This window comes from Myotis nattereri, assembly GCF_964212035.1.
Source record: "Myotis nattereri genome assembly, chromosome: X".
NCBI lineage: Eukaryota > Metazoa > Chordata > Mammalia > Chiroptera > Vespertilionidae > Myotis > Myotis nattereri.
Window position 1 is genome coordinate 125734618 of NC_138078.1, and position 12771 is coordinate 125747388.

The window sequence follows — 12771 nt, forward strand, 5'->3', positions numbered from 1 at the left end:
TGAATATCTGCTCACCTCTCTACTGTCTGTTTTAAAGTTATCACCCACTCTAGTAGTTCCAACTATCACCTATTTAAAGGGGATTCCATTAAACTCTGTCTCCAGCCCTGACTTCACTTTCCTGTCTTCAGATGTTTGGTACATGCTACAACTCATATGTCCAGCTATTACCTCTATTCTTCTTGCCTAAAACTGGACACGTCTTATTCCATATCTATTTGCTCACACACCCTGACTCAATTTCCCTGTTTCTGTCAATGTTCACATTTTTTACCTATTTACCATTTATCAAGACTATTGATCTTGACAACAGCTTTGACTCAAACCCTTAAGAAAGAATTCTATTATTTATTAAGAACTTACTATGTGCAAGAAACTGTGAAATATGTCACAGAATCTTGATGATAGTCCTATGAGTTAGCTATTATGATTATTTTACAGGTGAGAATGCTAAGGTTCAGAGAAAGCAAGTTGCTCCAGGGATAAGTTCAGGTCCATCTGAAGCCAAAACCTCGGTGATTAACCAAACTGCAAAGGTAAAAACTCACCTGCTACAGAATTTTAAACCAGTGCAGCTACTATGGGAAACAGTATGTAGATTCCTCAAATATTAACAATAGAACTACCATATGATCCTGGGTATTTATCTGAAGAAAACAAAAACACTAATTTGAAATAATATAAGAGCCCCTGTGTTTTGCAACATTGCTTACAATAGCCAAGATATGGAAGCAACCTAGGTGTCTACCAATAGATGAATGGATAAAGAAGATGTGATCACACACACACACACACACACACACACACACACACACCACAATGAAACATTACTCAGCCATAAAAAAAGAATGAAATCTTGCCATTTGGTGGACCTAGAGGATATTATTCTAAGTGAAATAAGTCAGAAAGACAAATACCTTATGAAATCACTCATATGTGGAAACTAAAAAACAAATGAACAAAATGAAATGAAAACAAACTCATAGATACAGAGAATAAATTAATAGTTGCCAGATGGGATGGGTTGGGGAATGGGTGGGAAAGGAGAAGAAGGTTAAGAAGTACCAACTTTCAGTTATAAAATAAGTCACAGGGCCCTGGCTGGTGAGGCTCATAGTTAGAGCATTGTCCATGCACTAAAGGGTTTGATTCCCGGTAAAGTGCATGTACCTGGGTTGCAGGTTCCATCTCCGACCTGGTTGGGGTGCATGTGGGAGGCAATGAATTGATGAGTCTCTCTCATATCGATGTTTCTCTCTCTCTCTCTCTCTCTCTCTCTCTCTCTCTCTCTCTCTCCCTCTCCCTCTCCCTCTCCCTCTCCCTCACTCTCTCCCTTCTACTCTCTCTAAAAATAAATGGAAAAAATATCCTTTAGTGAGGATTTTTTTTTAAAAAATCACTGGGATGTAATGTACAACACAGGGAATATAATCCAAATACTGTAATAACTATGTACGTTGACACATAGTTACTAGACTTGTGGTGGTAATTTTATATAAGGTATATGAATGTTAAGTCACTATGTTGTACATCTGAAAGTAATATAATATTGTATGTCAACTATAATTTTTTAAAGACTTCACTGCTTACAAGGCACCAGGCTAATTGTTTAAATAAGCAAAGCAGACCAGATTCAAGAAAAAATAATAAGATCAGTGCAACCTGTCTCCATTGGGGAAACAACAGGGGTAGAGTGTCCCATAGTGCACAATTCAATTTCAGCCATGAATAAAACCAGCCTTGCCATATCTTTCAACTTTTTAAGAGAAGGCAAATATCTAGATTTTTATTGAAAATCCCAATTTTTAAATGTAGGCAACCTGTCATTTTTTGTTTTACTTCTACAATTTTATTAAAAATTTTAAACATATACAGAAAAATTGAAAAACTTTTACCTTAAGTACTCATATATATACCCGTCATCTAGCATCTACTGTTAACTTATTATTATACTTGCTTTTCATATATCTATCCCTCAACCCATCTTCTCAATGCATTTCCAACTCAGTTGTGGACATCAGGATACTCCCTCTAAATACTCCACAATGTGTATCATTTGAGTTAAATATTAGTTCATAGTATTTTGTTCTTGTTATTTAGACAAATTTCACAAACAATTAAATGGACAAATGGTAAGTGTACTATTTGATGAATTTTGACATATATATATACACACTGATACCTGTATAACTCAAATGCCTATCAAGATATAAAAAATTTTCATCACCTCAGAAAGTTCCTTTGTACCTTTGTCCAGTCATATCCTACCATTCCCTTCCAAAATAACCACTGGTATGATTTTTTTTCAACACAGATTGGTTTTCATGTTCTAGGACTTCATATACATAAACCCATACAACATGTACTCTTTTGTACTCAGATAACACTGTTGAGAGTCATTCATATTGTTGGGCAACCTATCAAATTTTAAAAAATTTCTGTGTAGAAGAAAAAATAAAACTCACATTTGCAATCCATGGGTATCAGGATGCAACCTCTGCACTGTACTTGAATTCCTCTTCTCTTCTATTTCCCAAGTACCATCAAATTAATTTCCTTTGAAATATATCTGTCTTTTTTTCCCTTTCTCATTGCTACCACTCTGCCATCATTCCATAATAAATTGGTTTAGCAGGGCATTTCAGAAAGTCTTCTTTAACATTCAAGGGAACAAGATGATGATGATAAAGGGTTAGATGATGGTTTAGTTAGCTAAATCTAGAACTGATTGGGAAGCATTGGCCAGAGTGTAGATTATTGAATTGAGGACAACTCAGGGGGACTCTCCATTAGCGTACCACAGAACTCACTTCTTGATCTTGCACTGTCCAACATTTTTTTCAAGACTTAGATGAAGATAGTCATGCTTTTAAAGTTTGCAACTGACACAAAGATAATGCAGAGAGTAATGTAATGGATACATAACCAAATTTTAAAATCTTGATATGCTATAAGGATAGATAAAAACCAAGAAGATAAAATTTAACAAGGATAAAGTGAAAAAATTATATTTAGTTTGTAAAAGTCAATTGCAAAAGTACATCATAAAAATATTTGTCCTGAAAGAACCCTAAGTGAAAAAATATCTCAAGCACAGTATGAGTCACCAGTATTTTTATAAGAGCAAAAACAAATAGACCAAAGAAAAAACTAATTATGTAGTCATAGCCCACATTAATAGAGTTGTACAAGGAAATAGCTCTAATTCAAAAGAATGATTTAAAGCGTAGGTGTTGGGGTAAGAAAACACTGCTGCAGGATAGAGATATAAATTTGGGATTGTTAGAAAATAGATGGCATTTAGAGCAATGGGATTAGATGAAATCAGAAAGATGTGAGTGTTGACATTGAAAATAGACAAGAGATGACTGTGTAAGTTTGCTAGGGCTGCCATAACAAAATACCACAATCTGGGTAGTTTAAACAGCAGAAATTTATTTTCTTTATTTCTTTTTTATTTCTTTAAAATTTGTATTGGTTTCAGGTGTACAGCTTAGTGGTTTGATAACCATATGCTTTATATAGTGTTCCCCTCGATATTTCCAGTACCCCAAATGGCACCATAGATAGTTATCGCAATATTTTTTTACTGTATTCCCTGTTTTACTTATATCCCTGTGACTATTTCTATTTTGTAACTACCAATTTGTGCTTCTTAATTCCTTCACCTCTTTCACCCAGTCCCCCCAACCTCCCTCCCTTCTGGCAACTACCAGCTTGCTCTCTGTGTCTATGAGTGTGTTTCAATTTTGTTTGTTTATTTTGTTCTTTAGATTCCATGTATAAGTGAAACCATATTGTATTTGTCTTTCTCTGAATGATTTATTTCCTTGAGCACAAAACCCTCTAGGTCTATACATATTGTTGCAAATGGTAAGATTTCATTCTTTTTTATGGCTGAGTACTATTCCATTGTATATATGTAGCACCATTTTTTTATACACTCATCTATTGATTGACACTTAGTTGTTTCCATAGCTGGCTATTGTAAATAATTCTGGATTTATTCGGCTAAATCCCCTGAAGTAGAATCACTGGGTAACAAGGCAGATTAACAGAAATTTCTTTTCTGACAGTTTTGGAGGCTAAAGGTCCAAAAAAGATTGTTTTATCCTGAGGCCTCTTTTCTTGGTTTATAGGTGGCTGCTTTCTCACTATGTCCTCACATGGCCTTACCTCTGTGTGTGTGTGCTCTTGGGGTTTCTGTGTGTCCATATTTCTAATAAGGACATGAGTCAAATTGGATTAAGGCCTATCCTAATAGCCTTATTTTGACTTAATCACCTCTTCAAAAACCCTATCTCCAAATACAATCACATTCTGAGGTACTAGGTGTTAGATATTCAAAATATGAACTTGGGCCCTGCTGGTTTGAATCAGTGGATAGAGCATTGACCTGCGGACTGAAGGGTACTGGATTCGATTATGGTCAAGGGCAAATGGCCAAGTTGTGGGCTTGGTCCCTAGTAGGGTGCCTGCAGGAGGCATCCCAGAAATGGTTCTCTCTCAACATTGATATTTCTATCCCCCTCTCCCTTCCTCTCTGAAATCAATCCAAATATATTTTTAAAATTGAACTTGGGAGGACACAATTCAGCCCTTAATAAGGTCCTAGAATTGAGCCTTGATCCCCCACCATTTAGAAGTCAGGAAAAGGAGAAAAAAGGGACAATAGAAAATACTGAGAAATAATAGCCAAATAAGAGAAAACCCAGGAGATATGTATTTCTGGAAGCCTGGAGAAGAAAGAGGTTTCAGAAGGGAGTATTCAGCCATGTCAAATACTGCTGAGAGATGAAGAAAGATGAGAACTGAGAATGACCATTGGATTTGTCAAATATAGGGGCCATTGGTGGCCTTAATAATAGCCATTTCAGTTGAGTGGTGGAATTGGAAGCCTGATAAAAGAAAAGGGAAGTGAAGATATAAAGATAGAGACAACTCTTCTTATGAGTTTTTCTATGAATAAGAATATATTAATGAGAAGCAAGAATTTAAAAATTGCAGGTGCAGAGCCTTTAAAAAGGTGAGATGGTTTGTAATCTAGTTTTTGTTCTTGGATAAAAGAAGGAAGGCAAAGCCAGTGCATCTGGGTTCATGGAATTGGTGGTGAGAAGATGAGGTAATTCTGCTCTGATTGCTGATATCACCACACCTATATTTCTTCTCTACCCATAAAGACTCTGCCTCTTTGCTTTGAAAAGAGCACTGGATCTGGGACCAGAAAACGTGGATTCAGGTGCCATCTTCTATTATTATAAGCTGTGTAACTTCAGACACGTAACTGACCTACTCTGATCCCACTTCCTCATCTATACCCTTAGAACAAAAAATCTCTCTACATACTTTACATTTTAAAATGCAAAGATAAAAATGAGATATCTCTTAGTAGATCCCACCTTCTCTAAGAAGTTTCCATGACCACTTCAGTTTTTTTGAAACCACTTTCGGTCCTTACTACTCATTTGTTGTCTGATGCTATTACCTAATTCTTCTCAAGTGTGTTATTGTTGATTTGATCACTAAATTATACATTTCTGAAAATCAGGAACTGATTTCTATGTATTATATAGGGGGAGTAGGTGGGACGGACAAAGTGACTAATTCTTTGACCATCTGCTACTTTCCAAGGTGATTAGGTATGATATCTAATTTAATTCTTTCATAATTTGAACTCCAACTCCATGCTCTAACCCTATGCTCTTTTCACTTATGCACACACACACTTATGCAAGGCAATTTTGGCTGCATTTGGATTTTTGCTGAGGCTTTAGTTACCAAGAGGAAATGACATTTTGATTAGAACATATTTTTGCAGTTATAATGCCAAACAAACAGCTTCTGCTTTTCTCATATAAATTTATGATAGTGCTGATTCCTATCCAACTCTCTGGAAATTGGTATTCTTGCTACAAATAAAACTATTTTTATGTCATTAGTTTTTCTTATACCATCATCATAAGGAAATCAGAAATGATGATGATTCATAAATTGCTGACACTCAAAAGGACCTCAGAAAGCATCTATTCCAACCTTCTTCCTTTTATAGATGAGGAAAGTGTGGCTCAGAGAAGGGAGTTGACTTACCGAATAGCACACAGTGGAAAATAGCAGAGAGAGAAAACTGGTTCTTTTTCTCCCTATCTCACACTCTTTCTTTCAGTCTACTAACCTCATCTTATAAGCTGCTCCTTTGTCTTTAAAGTAATAGCTCCGAAGACCCAAGAATTTTCTACATTTTGTATGGAATTTAAAGGGCTAAGCTTCAAAGCATGCCTTGCTGGGCTAATGTCTGGGGAGGCTGGGAGATAAATGTCAAGAAAACCAGGAAGTCCATACTTCTGACATTTACTAGTTTTTAAAAGGGGATTATTTTATTGCTTTAAAGTAATAAATTTCAAGGTATTAATGTATGAACTCTTGAAAGCAAGTTTACATTTGCTTGTTTTAAGGTTTCATCAATGACTTTTTCTTCTCAAAACAGCCCTAAGAAATGGGCAGCTTCAGGTAGATTTTAAGGTTATTTTAAACCCAGCTGTTCTCCCTGGACTATTGGAACAACTCCTCTGATCAATTGCTCCCCTTTCAAGTTTATAAATGATGTGCAGGAAGTATCTTTATGGAAGACTGAACCAAGGGGACATCTAGATGAAGAATGGATGATGCCAAAGGGTTCAGTTGCTGCTTTCATCTGTCTCATGAGATGAGCTTCTCCCTGACTGCTTTTTACCTTTGAGGGAAGGCAGATTAACATTGGCTGAAAGAGACTTCTTCCTTAGATAGAATTACCTATGGGCCTGCTGGCTTTACAGCTAGGCAGTGTTCGGGGATGGGGGTGAGCACTTATCAATATAATTGTGAATTTGATAAAGTGCACACCACAGTTCTTCCATAAGGTTAATTATCTCACACATTGTGGTTTACATGGCAGGATTTCATGTCTGGGGCTAAGGAGAGTACTATCCACAGATATGCTTGGAGCTGCAAATGCAGTGTGTGGAGGGGAAAAAACAACAGCCAAAACAGCAAGTAATACTTGAAAACCTTCTGTTTCATTTGAAAAGTCTCATAAAGGAACAAATAGCTCCCTTGTGTCCTATTTCATGTGTGTGTGGTTTTTTTTTTAAATCCTTTCTAAAAGACAGGGTCCAGTCTTTTGAACCTTGGTAATCTGAACCAATTTTCCGATTAGTCATTAAATCAGCAAACAATTATTGAGCATCTACTACATGCTATAATCTGTGTTTGGTGCCAAGAGACTGCAAAGCAGGGTCCAGATGACAAACAGGATGACAAATCTGAGACAATATTAGGTATTCAATCTGAAACCCAGTTCATTGATTTTCACTGATGACCTGCACCAACCTTGGATAAACCCAGTAACAAAGTGTTGCCTTCAGGCTTATATGAAACATGTATTCAAATCCATTCCAAAGAAGCTTACTTTGCTTTACTTAAATATTGACCAACAGTCAAGCATCAAGAACAGCAGCCAAAATGTATTTTTTTCCAGTTTTAATCGTTAATATTTTTTCTGAGTTTGAGAATTAATTTTGAAACTGCTTTTAGCTTTTCCCTAGTAATAAATGCACACATAACCAGTGCCTAAAGCAGTCAATGAACTTAAGTCTATTGAATCATTTTCTGTGCAAAGACAGCTGTTCTGCGCCCTACTATCAACCTACTTCCATTTGCCTGAGTATGCCCACTGTGTAGCAGCATACCGAGAAAGGGCTATTTTGAGAGACTGAAGATTTTCTTTTGTTCTTTTAATAAACAAGCTTTGAAAGACAAAAAAACAAGGTTACTTCCTGCTTGGGTTTTGTTTTTAGGTCTTCTTGAAGGAAGAATATTGACTCAACTATCTGAAACATGTTCCATCTCCCTGAAGACCTTAGAGGCTGGAAGCCATAGAAAGGTACTGTTAGGAGTAAGGAAGCTAGGCTTATAGTCTTGACTCTGCCTCTAGGTAGTTGTACAACCTGTAAAAAATAGTTGATTATCTCTGGATTTCAGTTTCCCTTCCTCTAGAATTAGGGAGATAAGATGGAAGTTAAGAAGCAGTTCTTTCACTTACCAGTGGTGTGGATTTGAGATAGTCACTTAACCTCTCTTGGTCTGAGTTTCCTTGCATGAGAAATGGAGATAGTAATGCTATCCACCTCATAGTGTTTTATGAGTATTAAATAAGAAAATATATGTAAATTATTGGTACAGCATCTGGCATATAGTACTCGGGAAATAATTTTTTTAAAAATTCTGGGTTAAATTAAATCATGATGGCCCCTTCTGGCTCTAACTTTCTCAGAGTGCTTAATATCAGTAAAAATTTTAGTATCATTTTAAGTGAATTTTTCTTCAATTTCTCACTATTATAACACTTTTTAACTTAGTATGTTAAATGCCAGAAGCCAGTCCATCCTTGCTGCTTGACACAGTCGCTGCAGGGAAAAAACATCTGCACAGCATATGTTTCAAGGGACCTGGCGTATATGGCATACTGTTCTTAATATGTTTGCTCCCCTTCTTAGTGCTATGTGTCACCTCTCCAAGAAAGATTGTTTCCCCAGGTGGGGATTTTTCCCTGGAGTTAGGGATTTACAGGACTAAGGAAGGGAATAAATCAGTGAAACCCCTTAACTAAGTGCCAGGCGGGTAGTTAATCACCTTAACTACGAACAATCACGCTTAAGCTACATAATCTTTACTTAGGATAATCTCCTTTAGTTACTTCCTTGTAGCTTAACAGAACAGTAGGGTAGTGACCTTGGAATGGAGATAACAAGTGCCCTAACCTTTGGAATAGAATGGATAGGATTAAAATCAAATGGTATAAATACAGATGTAACAGGAGAATAAGAAGAGAACCTGGCTAGAACCTGGCTAGAGAACCTGGCTAGGCTACTGATCAACTGAATGCTGTCTCCGTGTCATTCCTTCTTTGCCAACTCCGTCCACACCTTTGGGAACCCCTGGACCTGCTGGGGCTGGACCCCAACAATAAAAAATGCAACACATTGCCCTTACTGGTTTGGCTCAGTGGATAGAGGGTTAGCCTGCGGACTCAATGGTGCCAGGTTTGATTTCTGTCAAGGGCTTGTACCTTGGTTGTGGGCACATCCCCAGTAGGGAGAATGCTGGAGGCAGCTAGTCGATGTTTCTCTCTCATCGATGTTTCTAACTCTCTATCCCTTCCCTTCCTCTCTGTAAAAATCAATAAAATATATTTTTTTAAAAATGCAACACATCACATTAACTTATCAGGTTAAATAATTTTTATAAGGTTAATAAGAAAGTTTATTGATTGTCACTCCTTTTCTTTATTTCATAGAATTGTTTCTGAAAATTTTTTTCTCCATGGAACTCAAAAACTAAGAAAGCAAGTATTTAATACTTCATATCCACAGAAAAAATACAAAAAGATAGATACCACTGATTCTCACATCAGCTTTTGCTTTAGCTCATGAAAGAAAGAAAGAAAGAAAGAAAGAAAGAAAGAAAGAAAGAAGAAAGAAAGAAAGAAAGAAAGAAAGAAAGAAAGAAAGAAAGAAATCCTTTGCAGAAAAGGATTTACTGCATTTGTCAGGAATCCAAAGACTTTACTCTGTAATCTTTGTAAATGTAAGATTGTAGAAATTCACTTTGAACTGTTGCTATGTTTTATCAGTATTCAGTGAGTGGTGTGTGGTTTGGGAGACATTCTTTTTATATATGTGGGACACAAGATTGAGTCAGGCAAGCCTATAGAACTTCCTAGAATAAAAATCATCAAAATCTCCAGCACAAACTCAATATCATTGAAAATGCTAAGTTTGTGTGTGTGTGTGTGTGTGTGTGTGTGTGTGTGTGTGTGTGTGTGTGTGTGTTTACTGAATTCAGGCTAACAATTCCTATGTAGACCTTTAATAATCAATATGCATAAAATATAAAATAGACTGTGAGAATTATTTTTTGATATGGAAACTAATTAAAAGTGTTTTATCCTCTTCAACAAATGGTGCTGGAAAATTAGAAAGCCACATGCAAAATAATGACACTAGACTACACTTTGTCCCTGTGCAAAAAAATTTAATTCAAAATGGATCAAAGTTCTAAATATAAGATCTGAAATAATACATTACATAGGAGGAAACAGAGATACTAAACTCATGGACCTTGGTATTAGAGAAAGTTTTATGAACTTGACCCCAAAGGCAAGGGAAGTAAAGGCAAAAATAAATGGGTAGGACTATATCAAATAAAAAGTTTATGCACAGTAAAAGAAACTGGCAACAAAACAAAAAGGAAACCAAATGAATAAGAGGTATTTGCAAACAATAGCTTCAACAAGTAGCTAATATCTAAAATATATGAAGAATTCATACAACTCAGCACCAAATAAACAAACAATGCAATTAAAAAATGGGCAGAGGACCTGGACACTTCTTCCAAGAAGACATACAAATGGCCAACATATTTATGAAAAGATGCTCAACTTCACTAGCTATTAGGGGAATGCAAATCAAAACTATAATGAGATATTACTTCATACCTGTTAGAGTGGCCATTATCAATAAGACAAGTAATAAGTGTGGGAGCGGTTGTGGAGAACAAAGAACCCTCATTCACTTTTGGTGGGAATTCGAACCGGTACATCCAATATGGAAAACAGTATTTAAGTTCCTCAAAAATTTAAGAATAGAGTTACTAAATCCGTCTTCTGGGTATCTATCTAAAAATGTAAAAACATTTATTCACAAAGATATAGGCACCCCTATGTTCATTGCAGCACTATTTACACTGGCCAAGACATGGAGACAACCACAGTGTCCTTTGATAATTGATTGGAAATAGAAGATGTGGTACATATATATTATAGAATACTATGAAATATTACTGAGCCATAACAAAAGGTGAAATACTGCCATTTGTGTTAACATGGATGGACTTTGAGAATATTATGCTAAGTGAAATAACTTAGTCAGAAAAAGTTAAGAACCATATAATTTCACTCATATGTGGGATATAAAACTGAAACTCATAGACACAGACAACAGTATGCTGCTTACCAGAGGGAAGGGGAGGTAGTAAAAGGCATAGGGGGGGCAAATATGTAGTGATGGAAAATGATTTGACTTTGGGTGGAGGACACACAATGCAACATACAGATTATGTATTATAGAAATTTACACTTGAAACCTCTATATACTATACACTATATACCTCCATTAACCAATGTCACCCCAATAAATTTAATTAAAATGGGTTTCCCATCTTTCAAGATAGCAGGCGAAAAGAAAACTGAGAAGCTGGATACTAAGGAGAAGAAGCCTGATACTAAGGAGAAGAAACTTGAAGCCAAGAAGGCTGATGCTGGTGGCAAGGTTAAGAAGCCTAAGAAGGGGAAGCCCTACTGCAGTTGAAACCCAGTCCTTGTCAGAGGAATTGGCAGATATTCCTGGTTGGCTATGTATTCCCAAAAGGCCATGTACAAGAGGAAGTATTTGGCAGCTAAATCCAGGATTGAAAAGAAAAAGAATAAAATTCTTGCTACTGTCATAAAATCAGTTGGTGGCAACAAGAATGGTGGTACCCAAATGGTTAAACTCTGTAAAATGCCTAGATATTATCCTACTGAAAATGTGCCTCGAAAGCTGTTGAGCCATGGCAAGAAACCCTTCAGTCAGCATGTGAGGAAATTGTGGGCTAGCATCACTCCCAGGACCATTCTGATCATCCTCACTGGGCGCCACAGAGGCAAGAGGGTGGTTTTTCTGAAGCAGCTGAGCAGTGGCTTGCCACTTGTGACTGGACCTCTGTCCCTCAATTGAGTTCCTCTGCGTAGAACACACCAGAAATTTGTCATTGCACCTCCACCAAAATTGATTAGCAGTGGTGTGAAAATCCCCAAACATCTTATTGATGCTTACTTCAAGAAGAAGTTGTGCAAGCCCAGACACCAGGAGAGTGAGATCTTTGACACAGAGAAGGAGAAATATGAGATTACAGAGCAGCACAAGGTTGACCAGAAAGCCATGGACTCAAAAATTCTGCCAAAAATCAAAGCTGTTCCTCAGCTCCAGGGTTGTCTCTGCTCTCTGTTTGCTCCCATAATGGGCTTTATCCTCACAAACTGGTGTTCTGAACTTCTTATAAGAACCTGATTAAATAACTGATATGTTAAAATTTTTTAATTAAAATGAGAACATTTCTCTTTTAAACCAGGCAGTGTTTGAGGTTGGGAGGGTGTAATATAAGTCCCATCATGCTATTCTTTGTTCAAAATACCTCATCTCACTTTTTATCGCCTATAAGATTCTCCATGGTCTACACCCTGACTTCTCTCCTTCTCCCCTCCCCCTTACTATCTTGGCTCTAGTTATATAAGCCTTCTTGTGTCTTAAACACATCAAGTAGGTTTAAACCTCAGGGCCTTTGCACATGCTTTTTTGTCTGTTTGGAATGATCTTGCCCTAGATGTCTACATATAGTGTCCTCACAGCCTTCATGATTTCTACCTATATGGAATCTCATCAGTGAGGCTTTTTCTTTCAGAAATAAAAGAGCAATCCCTCTCCTCTCCAGCACTTCATACAATCACTACTTTGGGTTCCTCCACTCCATAGCATTAAACACCACCTAACACATATATTGATTATTTTTATGTTATCTGCCCCGCTTCTGTATATAAACTCGATAAGGGAAATGGTTGTATCTGTCTTATTCTCTATTCTATCCCCAAGTCTAAAATAGTATTTGACACATAATAAACCTTCAATAATTAAGTAGTTG

General features: G+C 36.7%; 1 pseudogene across 1 annotated transcript; it reads left to right on the forward strand.

Moving 5' to 3' along the window:
• Window positions 1-11594: 11594 nt before the first annotated feature.
• LOC308536090 (large ribosomal subunit protein eL6-like) lies at window positions 11595-12124 on the forward strand (annotated as a pseudogene). Its single transcript has one exon. The product of its transcript is annotated as a large ribosomal subunit protein eL6-like (transcript).
• Window positions 12125-12771: the final 647 nt, after the last annotated feature.